Source organism: Equus asinus, chromosome 3 (assembly GCF_041296235.1).
Source record: "Equus asinus isolate D_3611 breed Donkey chromosome 3, EquAss-T2T_v2, whole genome shotgun sequence".
Taxonomy (NCBI): domain Eukaryota; kingdom Metazoa; phylum Chordata; class Mammalia; order Perissodactyla; family Equidae; genus Equus; species Equus asinus.
In genome coordinates, this window is record NC_091792.1 from 17,921,106 (window position 1) to 17,935,672 (window position 14,567).

Sequence of the window (14,567 nt, forward strand, 5' to 3'; positions counted from 1 at the left end):
CAATTAGATATTAATTCTTTAATTACCATAGCAACAAACAGAAATTGATTGAACAATTAGAATTGATTGATTATTTTTAAAAAACTAATTTGAATAGCTTTATAATGTGAACATAACTGCTTTCAGAAAAAGTTCTTACAATGACCTTCTAAATGAATTACTTGGAGATCTGAGATATGTATTTTTAAGGTTGAATATTTTAGCCGAGGACTTACACACACAAAAATATGTCTTGTCTTTGATGTGTGTCCTCCAGAGCAGGGCGGGCTTCAGGAAAGGGACTCCTGGTAATACTGTTTAAAGGACTTCATTGCGCAAAGGGGCAGACAACCAAATCCAGCTAAAGAGTTTGGGCTATAGCTCAGAGAGTTTATTAAAAACGCAAAGGGGATAAAAGTTCTCTAAAGATCACACATTGCGTCTACCTTAAAACTGTGATTTTAATTCTGTGGTGCCGAAACTGGGTCAAATAGCCTACAGTTAGATATGTACTATGTGCTGCAAAATGATGCAAAGTAAATACTTACTACGTTTTGAGAACTAGCTCATTAGTCGGGGAAAGACTATCCTACGCACACCCTGAGGATGTTTGAGCATTCACGTAGGCACATAAATGTTGATGTGAAGTGTCATTCATAGATGGTGGCTGCATATTTTTTCACTGACATAACGATTGAATTTCTATTAAGTTGACTAAGGGCTTTATGAGATCTGTTGGTTTAGGGAAAACACCTGGATAAGACTAATCATAAAAATGGCCATAACTTGATTTTAAATAATGCTTCCCAGTTCAAAATATTTTCACTTTCCCATGGGAGAAAAAAAAAAAAGCCTATAAAATAGGTAATAATATTATTAGCCTAATAATGCTATTAGCCAAATTTCATAGGTAAGAAAATTAAGGTTATCATAGGTTGAATTTCCCACCCCTCTGACATGGAGACTTGTGGGCATGGCATTTATGAGGAAGAGTACTTGAGATCAATATCTGTGGAAGGGAGGAGAAAGAAGCAAGATAGGCAGAGGGAAAAGTGGAGCGGCAATGCAGTCTTAATGGAGGCCTCAGTAGACACCATGGAGGGTTCTGGATCTGGCATGACACTTCAGCGGTCAGATGTGGCCAGGGCATTGGACTTTATCTCCTCAACATGGTGATCCCCAAAGAGGGTGACAGTGGAGGACAGCTGTGTGGTAGCCTTCCCAGCAACTAGGGAATAAGCCCTTTCTTCTTAAAGTGTTATCTGGGTGGCACAACACAGTATCCATGAAGTGGATCATGGTGAAAACTGAATTGACCAGGATTTAAACTGGACTTTACATTTAGAAATTCTATTCCTGTGTTACCACACCATTGTAACTCTACATTAGTGTGTTGTAAATTCTTCTATCATTTTGTAGCGACTTACATAGCTTCACTCTCCATTCATAAACTCAATTAGAACTGAGTTTTAAAATAGCATTTGACTATAAGCAAAGGAGTTTGTTGGCATTGCAAAAATGAAGTAGTATTATCAAGACATTTTCAGAATGCTTATTTTCTGTGCTGTTGAACATGTCAAAATATGTAAAAAGGCAGTATAGAGTATGCATCTGTCTGTTTAGCTATGGCTACATATGCAGTCATGTGCCACCTAATGACAGTTTGGTAAACAACAAACCACATATTGGAAGCAAAAAAACAAAAAACAAAATAAAACAAAAAGTCATATTAATGTGGACGGAAGGCTGTGTTTGAGAGAAGATGATTTCTTCCTCGGAGTTGAGACCACCTGTTGGTGTTCGAATGCCAGCATGGGGATCTTCACTTCTTCATGACTAGCTGTGGGGCTTTGGGTGAGTTCCTTAATTTCTCTGTGCATCATTTGCTTCTCTGTGCTTATACCTACATCATAAATTTGTTACCAGGATTAAATAGACAATATTACAAAGACCCCAAACTAAAAAACCCAATTTGAACTGTTTCTGACACATAGTAAGTAAACAGTTTATTAGAGTTTCCCTCACTCCTTTTACCACTCATTTGCACACTATGCACAGTTTCACACATATCTGTCTCTTTCAGGCAAGGGTTCAGGGGCTAAGAATAAAAGATAAATTTGATTTGGAGGCATATTATATTCAAGCATTCATATCATAGACTACTGATGTTACGTGTGTGTGTGTGTACACGTATCAGTGAAGGCATTCTTCATGACTCAGTTAACTAGTTAAAAGTAAAATGTCACATAAACAGATTGCCAAAAAGGAGGAAATGTTTGAAAGTACTTAAGTTTCTATTTAACACACATGTCAAAAATTACACCCTTAGAAGATATCATCATAGAACAGTAACTCATATGACTGCTGACTCTTTTCCTACTTTCATATGAAAAATATAGCAATAAAATTTCATTATAATTATCAGAATAACAGAGGATCAAGTTACAGTAGAACCAGCAGACAGAGTCCATAATATCCAGCTTGCTTATTCCTTTATACTTCCAAGAAATATTTATTGAGTACCTGATATGGATCAGACAATGTGTTTTATGTAGGGATAAAATGAAACGTCAAACCAGCAATGTCCCTCTCTTGGGAGAGGAAACTATGAACCAAATAATCACAGAAATAAATAGTGCTAGTCATATGAAGGAAAGGGTAGTCCAGGAGGGCTTTCTGTAGGAAACGTTATTTGACCAAGATCTAAGGGGTGAGAAGGTGTCTACCAGGTTAAAAGGGCTGAGGGTCCAGGCATGAGAACCCGCTGTGGTGGGAGGACACACGATCAACAACCTGAAAGAAGGCCAGTGTGATATTGTTGCTGAGAGCTAAGGAGAGTGTTGAATGAACTCAAGCTGTGCAAATTGGAGAGATCAGACTATGTAGCATCTTGAAATCTGGACTCTGCAATCCGTGTTAAGGATTTTTATCTTATTCTAAAAGTCACTAGAGGATTTTAAGCAGGGTTAGGGGAAGAAGATGGGGAAAAAGAACCTATATGATATCTAATTGAAGTTTAAGGTAAACCGTGAAATGCTACCTTTTGGGGAAGTAATTGAAATAAATAACAAAGTTCTTAAAGGGTAGATACTTCTTTTCCTGTGACTTTTCCCTTTTTCATGTCTCTAGGTGACATTTCTGCTTTATGGTCACTGTGTTTACGAGTTGGGCTGTGGAATTAAATAACAGAGGATCCATATGAAAATATCACACCAGTGTCCACTTACAGAACAGTTATTCACTGTAACAGAACTTTAAGTTAATCTACTTTGTCAGTCATAATTAAAAATATAAAGCAATAAAAAAAAAGTAAAAGAAAGCCGCTACCCTTTCTTATTGAATATTTAATATACTTTGACTCAGTTGTATTCAGTTTATTTTCAGCTGCTTTTAAAAAGGCTCTGTTAATAAGTTTTGATAGAGAATTCCAACTGACCTTCTTTTCCTTGAATTTGGAAGAGGCCTCCTAAAGAAAAGGCCTGTTATAGAAGAATAAGAAGAGACTGCAATTTTCCATTGTTTGTAGGGCTGTCATGTTGAAGAGGCAATGGACTCATTTGGTTCATTTCTGGAATATAGATGTAGGGCCTAGAAGTGAAATTTATGGACTGGCAAAGTAAATTCAGAATAAGGCATAGTTTTCAAGTAATTAGACCTATTTAAGAGCGGAGCTTTCAATATCTAGGAATAGTCTAGCAGAAGCTGCACTTTCATCTCAAATTTTAAGAGGAATTCCAAGTCAAGATTCTGATTTTTTTTGAAGCAAAACTCCATGCATGTTACTGCTTGTCCCGAAGCAAGTCTTTTTCTCTCTCATCTTTCCATAGTAACTCTTGCCTCTGAATTTTGAGTTTCACTTTCAACTGTGAGATAGAACATACTTTTCCCCTTTGCGACTAACGTCTCAGAGCGAATATCTCAACCACCTTTCCCTCAGAAATAAGGTGAATTACTGTAAATATCAAACATGAAAAAAAATCATCGAAAGAAGTTAAACTATGTTACAAAATGGAAAATTAACTGATTTTTTGACAAAGTGCTGGTTGAGTCTGAGGCAAATGAGAACATTGTTGGCATTCGCTTCGTTATGTAATCCAGTTGTTTGTATGTTATTAACCTTGTTTCTCTTTTCCTTCTCACTCTAATATGGGATTTAAAGTAGCTAGAGCAGGCTAAGTATCAGAGATTGTATACTGTAAACTGAGAAGGTCTAATAGTGACCGGGCAGTGGCTAAATTAGTCATAGATTTAAATAAAGTCAAACTGAAAAGTCTGTGAACTCTCACTTCAAACCCTGGTTCTAGACACTGTCTCAGGTAAACATGAGCAAGTCACTTGACCTTTATCAGTCTCAGTTTTTCGATCAGTAAAAATGAGCATAATAACATTACTCAACACATGGGGATTTTGTGAGGATTAAATAAGATGGTTCATATATCAACACAGCACTTGGTATATTAGTAAAAAATAAATTTTCCGTATTAATATTATTATAAAGTACAATATCTTATTCTACTGCTCTAATTTAGCCAGCAGGTAAAATAATTTCCTTTCTTGGAGTATCGTTTTACTTGAGATTTTAGCATAGTTTACAGGAAAAAGAGCACTGGGTGAAATTCTAGCGGTTTACTGGCTTTCTTCTTCAAGTGGCTAGAACATTTCAAGAAAAGAAGGTAAAAGAAATTACCACAGAAATGACATACTCCAGACTGACTTAAGTAATATGTGACACAAGATACACCTAATCAGATATAGATGGGTTTCAGGCATGATTCTAGGAAAAATATGTTGTCCATTCGTTAACTACAATTTGAGCTCAGGGACTTTCCTTTAATAATCCCTGAAATGAATAAAAATCAATACTTCCGAAAATGATTATTTCATAGGTCCTGAACCAATGCATATAATTTACTAAATGACAGAAACATGCAATCATATGTACATGCACCCACCTGTAACAGTGTGATATACCAGTATAAAGTTCTGTTTTAACTTCAGCCCTTTGCCACCAAGGAGTTACAGAAATTTTTACTGAGGATCCATTAACTAAGTGTCTCAATACGGGTTCTATTCAGGAATTTCCTCTATCATCATTCTTATTCTGAAAATTTTAAATCTTCTTTGTGTCTTATCCTGTCAACCTCACATCAGAATCCTTACTGGACCCATCATTTCTCTATTCCAGGACTATAACAACATTAACTTTTACAATTGACAGCTATTGAATAACTAATATTTAATGTCATTTTCTTACAATATTCTAACCTTGAAAGATAGATATAATATTTCATTTTTGTTGCTGAAGAAACTGAGATTTGAACAGATTAAGTTATTATTCAAGGTCATTGGGCTAATGAATGTCGAAGCTACTTTAAATTCAGTCACTATGCCAATCCCATCTCTTCTCTTTGGCTGAATAACTAAACAATCACTTACCATGAGAAGCATTGTTAATCTCTTCTCATCATTCCTACTACTATTCATTCACTCATTTAGAAACAGTTAGTAAACATCTAATATGCACTAAGCACTATTCTAGCTTCTGGAAAACAACGGTGAGACCATAAACAACGTTCATATTCTTCTGGGCTTTTAGACTCTTGGATGAAGAAAAATAATAAGAAAGTAGGTTAAAGAGTCACTATAATTCCAGATATTTACAAAAGCTCTGAAGAAAATAAGAGTAATGGAAAAGAAAGTGAAAAGAAAGGCAGTAATATTACAAATATCATGTTAATGTCTAGGATATAAGTTAATGTCTCTCTGAGGAGAGAATATTTAAGCAGACAGGTATTAAGAAGAAAGAAACAAATTGTATGAACATGGAGGGAAGAAGGTTCCAGTCAGAGCTAATAACAAGTAAAACATCTGAGGTAGGAATAAACTTGCAGTGTTTGAGTAATGACGCAAAGGTCAAGGCGCATAGTATGTAGTGAAGGAGAGCGAGAGTGGGTTTCGGTCAGGTAGGGTCTTGTCCACCCTGCTATAGAGTGTGAATTTCATTCTGAATGTCACTGGAAACCATTGGAAAGTTGTAAAAAGAGGAATCATATGATACTTGTTTTCTATTCTAGAAGTTTTGTAGGAACATGGAAAGAACAGATGCAAAGAGAAGAATTAGGTGGCTTTTGCAAAAATCTAGGAAATAGCATCAGAATCAGTGGGTTAATATCTATAAAATGGATTTCAGTGTTTGTTCTTTCTTGAATTGATAGAAGGATCCTGATGCTGCTAGAGTAATTTTACAATCATAGAACCTCTGACCCTTCCCCCTACAGAAAAAGAAAACTGGCTGCTTTGTGTTATTTAATCCAAGTTTCATTTATCTTACTATGTAAGAGGGAAAATTAATAATTTCATCTGAACTTTGGTTTTTATGTATATCTCTAGTGACACAGCAGGAGCAGAAATGACTCAGAATCATTTGTCAGCTATAAAAATGCACCCATGTGACCTCCATAATTTAGATTTACGGTGATGATGTGACACTGAAAAGCGGAAATCATATGGGTGCATTGAGAAATCAGTAGGGGGTGGAGCACAGGTGGCATTATTTATTTAAATTTAGGGGAAAACCTACAAATAGAAAGTAATAATTCAGAAAGGAAACAAAAAATTATTCTGGGAACAAGAAGACATTCAGATAGCTAGTTTGCTATTGTTAGTTGGTGGAGGTATAAAGAAGAAGGGTTCTTGGCATTTGTTAATAATTCATGGTTGTCATAAGGTTAATCTTTGAATCTTGACTATTCTGTCTTGAGAGGATCCATGGATATTTATTTTTCTTCACTAAGAATCGTTTAGGGGCCGGCCCCGTGGTGCAGCGGTTAAGTGTGCATGTTCCAGTTCTCGGCAGCCTGGGGTTTGCCATTTGGATCCCGGGTGTGGACATGGCACCACTTGGCATGCCATGTTGTGGTAGGTGTCCCACATATAAAAAAAAAAGTAGAGGAAAATGTGCGTGGATGTTAGCTCAGGGCCAGGCTCCCTCAGCAGAAAAGAGGAGGACTGGCAGTAGTTAGCTCAGGGCTAATCTTCCTCAAAAAAAAAAAAAAGAATCATTTAAAAGGCACATCTTACAAACATTTGTGTTCTCAGATTAAATCAGTAGATATGTTGGTAACAAATAATCTTGAAGGAAACATGTATATCACAGTGCTGGACAAAGTCATGTCATTTGAATATACCTGTATTAAAAATAGTTTTAAGCTTTGCCACAACATAAAACAACTAATACAAAAAGAAACGATGCGGGCCAGCCCTGTGGCAAAGCGGTTAAGTTTGCTCCCTCTGCTTCAGTGGCCTGCGATTTGACAGTTTGGATCCTGGGTGCAGACCTACACACAGCTCGTCAAGCCGTGCTGTGGTGGCATCCCACATAGAAGAACTAGAATGACTTGCAACTAGGATATACAACTATGTACTGGGGCTTTGGGGAGAAGGGTTAAAAAAAAGAAGAAAAAAGAAGATAATTTCTTAAATTAAACATTTGATTTTGACTTAAGTGTAGATTCTCACGCAATGGTAAAAAATAATACAGAGTCCACACATGCATTTTCTACCCAGCTTTCTCCAAAGGTAACATCTTGCAAAACTATTGTACAATATGGCAGCCAGACATCACTACAAGAGTTCTATCATTAAAACTATCTCTTTTGTAGTCACATCTACCTCCCTCTCCTCTCCTCAGTTCTCTAAGCATTCTTGACCACTAACCTGTTCTCTATTTTTAAATTTTGGCATTTCCAGAATGTTATATAAATGGAATCATACAGTATGCAGGCTTTTAAGGTTGACTTTTTCACTCAGCATTATACCCTGGAAATTCATCCTATCTGTTGCAGGCATCAGTAGTGCATTCCTTTTTATACTGAGTGGTATTCAATGGTATGGATGCACACAGTTTGTTAACCATTCACCTGTTGAAGGACAATCAAGTAATTTTCAGGTTTTGACTATTATGAAAAAAACTGCTGTAATCACTCATGCACAAATTTTTCTGTGAAAAGCAGCTTTTGTTTCCTTGGGAAAAAGTGCCTAAGAGTGCACACAACTTGGGTGGTGGTTGCCTGTTTAGTTTTATAAGGAATTGTCAAACTGTTTTCCAGATGCCTGTGTCATTTTACCTTGCCATCAGCAATATGTGAGGGATCCAATGTCTCTATGTCATCACCAGCATTTGGTATCGTCATTATTTTTTATTTTAGTCATTCTGATAAGTGTGTAGTGATGTCTCATTATGGTTTTAATTTTCATTTCTATAATGGCTAATGAGGTTGAACATCTTTCCACATGCAATCATGTGTCGCTTAATGAAGGGAATATGTTCTGAGAAATGTATCATTAAGTAATTTTGTCATTGTGCAAACTTCATAGAGCGTGCTTACACAAACCTAGATGGTATAACCTACTACACACCTAGGCTGTATGGTACTAATCTTATGGGATCACCATCATATACGCAGTCTGTTGTTGACTAAAATGTTGTTATGCAATGCATGGCTGTACTTATTTGCTGTCATTATATCCTCTTCTGTGAAATGTCTGTTTGTGGTCTTTTTCCCATGATCCAATTGGATTTTTCTTTAGTGTTGAGTGTTTATAGTTCTTTATATATTCTAGATATAGTCTTTTGTTGGATATGCAGTTTAAAAATAATTTCCCCCAGTTTGTAGCTTGTCTTTTCATCCTTTTCATTTGGGCTTCAACAGAGTAAAAGTTTTTAATTTTGATGAAGCTAAATTCATAAGTTTTCCTTTGATGGATTATGAGTCTTTTTTTCTTTCTTTCTTTTTTTTTTTTTTGAGGAAGATTAGCCCTGAGGTAACATCTGCCACCAATCCTCCTCTTTTTTGCTGAGGAAGACTGCTCCTGACCTAACATTCATGCCCATCTTTCTCTGCTTTATATGTAGAATGCCTGCCACAGCATGGCTTGATGTGTGGTGCATAGGCTCGCACCCAGGATCCGAACTGGTGAATCCCGGGGCACTGAGCCAGAATGTGCGAACTTAACCACTGAAGCACCAGGTTGGCCCCTGGATCGTGAGTTTTAAAGCCAAGTCTAATAACATTTTGGCTAGCCCAAGACTCTGAAAAATTTCTTCTACGCGTTTGTAAAAGTTTTAAGTTTTATAGTTATGTCTATGATCCCTTTTGGAGGTTCATTTTTTCTTTCCCCTTTGGATGTCCAATTGCTCTAGCATCATATGTCAATGTCAAAAAGGCTATCCTTCATTCATTAATTGCTTTTGCACTTTTGTCAAAAATCAGTTGGGAATAATTGTGAGGGTCTATTTATGTGTTCTCTTTTCTGTTTCACCGATCTATGTTTCTATCCCTTTGCCAATATCACAGTCTTGATTATTGAAGCTACATATTAGACTTTAAGATCAGGTAGAGTGCTTCATTCCACTTTATTCTTCTTTTTCAAGATTCTTTCCCACTATTCTATGGCTTGTGGCTTTCCATATAAATTTTGGATTAAATTTGTCTATACCTACTAAATATCTTGATGGAATTTTGATAGAAAATGCATTTAATCTTCAGATTAATTTAGGGAGAATTGATGTCTTTACTAGGTTAAGTCTTCTAATCCATGAACATGGTATTTCTCTCTATTTATAGTTTTCAGCATATAGATCTTACGCATTCTTTGTTAAGTTTATATTTAAGTATTTCATGTTCTTAGGAGTGATGTTAAATGTTACTGTGCTTTTAATTTTAGTTTCCACAAACTTATATTTAGTAAATAGAAAAGCAATTGATTTTTGTGTGTTGATCTTATATCTTGCAAATTTGCTGAACTCACTCTTGGTCCTAGTGGTTTTGTTGTTATTGTTGTTTTTAGATTCATCGGTATTTTCTACATAGCCAATCATCGCATCTTCAAACAGAGTCAGTTTTACTTTTTCCTTCTAATTAGTGTGCCTTTTACTGATTATTTTCCCTTACTACAGTGGCTAGAACTTTCAGTACTATATTGAATAAGAATGCTGAGTTTGAACATCTCCATCTTTTTTCTGATCATAGTCTTTCATCCTTAAGAATCCTGCAGATTGTTTTGTAGGTGATCTTTGCAAAGTTAACATAGTTCCACTCTATTTCTAAGTTACTGAGACTTTTTTTAAATCGTGAATGGATGTTGGATTTGTCAAATGTTTCTTTCTCCATCAACTAAAATAATCATATGATTTTTCTTTTTCAGCCTATTGATATGGTGGATCACACTGATGGTTTTCAAGTGTTGAAATAGTCTTGCAACACCTGGAATAAATCCCACTTGGTCATGGTTTATAATTTTTTATACATTTTTCATTTGATTTATTAATATTTTATTGAGCATTTTTTTAATCTAAGTTCATAAAATATATTGGTCAGTAGTTTTTATTTTTTGTATTGTCTTTGTCTTGTTTTGCTATCATGATAATACTGCCCTCGTAAAATGAGCTGGAAAGTGTTTCCTGTTCTTCTATATTCTAGAAGAGATTGTGAAAATTTGTGTTAAGATAAGCTGTACTTAACAGAGACTAAATAATGGGGGCAGAACTTCAAATAGCATGCAGCCTTGGGCACCTCCTCTTTATGACTCTATTAGAAAATATGTCATCCCACTAAATCTAAGGCCTACCTATATTTTTCTAAAACATTTTCATTCTTTTAATTATTATATCATTGTTATGAATTAGATTGTTCATTACTTTCTAGACGGCGTTTTGATATTAATTATCTTAAAAATACATGGAATCCAAAAGTTTATGCATTAAATTTCTTCATTTATCGCATCAAGTTATCTTTAAGGTCTATTTTGGTGGAAATTCAGAAATACCTTCTCTTTCTTCTCTCCTTCCTCCTCCCTCTTAACTATTCCCATGAAGCTCTTTTTTGTTTGTTTCTTCAATGCCCTCTCTTCCCTGCACACTGGTCCTGTTTCTTCTATGTACAACCAAGGTCCTCAAAGTTCAACCATGCTTCAAATGCCATCTTGGTTATATCTTAGGGAGTAGCTTAAGTCTTTTTGATTCTTCAGAGTAGAGGAGATAAGATGAATCATCCCGTCTCTTGCTAATATTGTCCATTAGCCATAACATGTATTGGATTATGAGAAGTAGTCTTGATCTCTACTTTTTATACCTCCAAGTTTCTAATGGGGTGGTGGGGGGCACGTGCATGGAGAAGGAGTTATAAAGCTGTTTGAAATGAGCAAGGGAGAAAATAAGACTAGAGAAAATAAGTGAGAGAAAGAAATTGGAGATAAACACTAGAAATTAGAGAGGCAAGATTGAAATCTAGGATAACAGGGACATTCTCTGATATGGTTTCAGTGGTTGAGACATAGTAGATGATCAATAAACATTTGTGACCTGAAGTGATGTGAATTAGAGTTAGGAGAGTACAGTGTTAAGGAGAGAACAGGCGTATGAGGCATTGAGAAGGAAGAGTATAGCAAGTTTGGGGACCAATTGGATATGGGAAGTCAAAGATAAACCTTTTCAATGATCACAATAAGGTATTGAGTCTTGGAATTATAGAGGTATGAGACTCAAAAGAAAATTATAGAAGAGGAAGAAAAGATAATTTAGATTCTTGCTTCACAAAGTATAGTCTACAGACAGTTATCAACCGTGGACCTGGGAACTCATTAGAGATACAGAAACTCAACCCCTCCTTATCCTTGGAAACCTACTAAATAAGAATCTACATATAAATAAAACATTCGAGTGATTCGTACACACATTAAAAGTAAAGAAGCACTGATATATGATTTATATAAGAAAAAATGTGGATGGTAGCAAATTTAAAAATTTTTTGGCAGTGGCAAAACATTTATTATAAATTACTTGATGACATGTTCAGTAGTCCTGATGTCCAATTGTCAACATAAATGTTTTAAAAAATAAACATTTGTGGAATAAATGAGTGAACAAACAAAAAGCAGGTTGGTAATAGAGAAACAGCAGAGAAAATAAAGTAGGGAGAAATGACTTCCCAGTTTGCCCGGTGTGTTTGCCCTTACCTGACCCAAATCTCCACGGTCAGACTATCTGCTCCACCTCTCTTGTAACAGAAATTGCAAAGTCCTTCTCCTTTCTCTAATCAAGACCTTTCTGTGCATCTAAGTCCTAATGTGCTGGCAGCAGAAAGCCCCATTTTAGCCTTCTCTACAAGGATTTAACAGAGAAGGCTGTGCTAGGCACTGCTTTCTTGTTATTTCCTTGATTATTCCTACTTGAAAGTGAAACTGCCTATATTGAGAGTGACTTCAGATGGAGATGGCAGAACTATCCAGACAGCAGGGATCTGGAGACCAAGCTGCTCTGGGCAGTTTCTCTCCCGTGATTATGCAGAACCAGTCTATGGTACAGCATTCTGTCACTTGAAAGTTGTTATCTCTTAAACAGGGGTGGTGATGCGGGCCTCCCTTGATAAGCCATACTCATTTTGTCACAGATTATTTCAAATTTCTCAGCTCATATGTAGAAGTTATACGATTTTTGACACAAGGGAAAATGAAGCAATGCCTTCTAGAGCAGATGTCACAGTCAATGTCATAAGATGCCAAGAGCCCTTGAAGGTTGTGGAGTTTGTAATGGAAAAGAGTTGTTTCTATATTAAATAATATACCACTTTGAGAAGAGTAGAGTTTTCTGAACTATATAATTCTTTGACTTTTCTATGGTAAATCAGTGCTAAAGCCCATGGTAACGGTAAAGGGATTTGTGGCACTGGTTGTGGAATAATGAGGTCAAACAAGGTGGTCAACCACATCAGCCCTACAGGTCCTCTGGCCAGTGACCTGGGTCACTACCATGACTTCCATGTCATCAGAAAGTAAAGATTGCAAAGCCATATTGAGAATGCACAATTTATCTCAGTAACTTTCAAATCCTTTCATATGCCTGCCTTGAATATATTGATTTTATTTTTTAACAACAATTGACACACTAAGCTTTATTGTTTACATTATGGTAGACTGGACAAAATGAAGACAATGAGGATAATGACAACCCATTTAAACTCCTGTCATGAATCACTGTATTGCAAAACTTCTAGTAGCTTAATACATTAAAATGCGAATTACATTAAGTAAGAAATATATTTGGATTTTTGCAGACCAATGCAATGTCTTTTTAAAAAATGTTGATGTGATCATGCAGTTAATTCTGATAGTAATTCACAAAAATCACATTTTTTCATGCCCTTTTCCACAATCTAGACTTGGAGATTGCAGTAATAGAGAGGTATGAAAAAATAAAAACAAGTTTAAGTGCTCAGAAACAAGTATCTTTTCTAATTATAATGCATCAAGGTGCAAAAATTTCATTCAGAAAAGCCAACCATTGCTATAAGCAGATAAATAAAACAGTTTTACAGCACTTTTATAAACAAAACCAGCTAGTCTTTACTAAAAATCATTTACGTATGTACAATATCTATTTTAGAAAATTAGTGTCTTTGTGAAAATGATTCTGAAAGTGTTCGCTTAATACATATTATTAAACCCATATAAAAAATGAAACCATTTTCAATGACATTCCACGTTCAGCTTACATTGGGAAACTGCACTTGAAAGGTAAATAGGTCAATTTAATTGCTTTTCTCTTAAACCAGGGATAAGGCAGTTTCTGTTTCCACGGCTCTCCTTTTTACCAATTCTGCTTCTCTTGTTAATGTTATCACAGGCACATTACACAGATGCAGCCTGACCTGCCTGCACATTACGACCTGGCTCTCTTGTCACTGGGAAGACGGGGAAGAGGTCAGAGACAGTACAAAGAATATTTTTTTAAATGTGTTGCTTCTCTAAAATCTGTACTAAGCCATTATGATGTTAAGAGACATATAAGCTGCTCCATTTAGAGTCAGCATTAATCGCTGTCTAAGAAATCACTCTGCATTGGAAGAACCTGTAAAGTTTCCCCTAAAGTAGAAATACGTCCTTCTCCCACATGCAATCAATATGATTATGGTGCAAATACGCTTCTGAAGATTCATCTCAGAGGTGGAAAAAAAACCCACTTCACATCACATCATAACGGTGACCAACATAGGATAATAAAAGTTTATTTGACAAAATTCACAGAGTTCTCCCTTCGGAGAGGCTGCCAAAGGTCAAAGTGGAAACAAAAATGGAAAAGACTAGGAACAGTGAAGTTGAGTCCGCCAAACATTTAGGCCAGGAAGTATTTCAACAAGTTTTTAAGCAACCAATTTCAGTAACTTGGTGTCTCTAATTCATCTTTCTACAGGCAGGGAAGATTTGGAGTTTAAACCATGAAAAATGGAATACCCTTAAAAAAGGGAAATAGCTTGAGCCAAGAGTTTCTTTCTATGAATTCATATTTTATACTCGTGCACAAATGTGTATAGTACTCTGTACAGAAGATGTCCTTCAGTGTGGTTCCAGGGGCCTTTGTCAAAGAACATGTTGATCCTACTATAAACACTAGAGATCATTCCATCTGTACGAGAAACAACTATGCATATGTTTACGTAGTGTCAACCATATCAACAAAAACACAGCTATTGACACTTGGCTAAATGATAGGCTTTCCTGGTCAGAGATGTAATCAGAATATGGCTTACAAA

The 14,567-nt window shown here is 35.9% G+C and overlaps 1 pseudogene; it reads right to left on the bottom strand.

Moving 5' to 3' along the window:
* The window catches only part of LOC139044913 (nucleoporin p58/p45-like), a 44,256-nt pseudogene that overhangs the window by 17,679 nt on the left and 12,010 nt on the right, over positions 1-14,567 (bottom strand).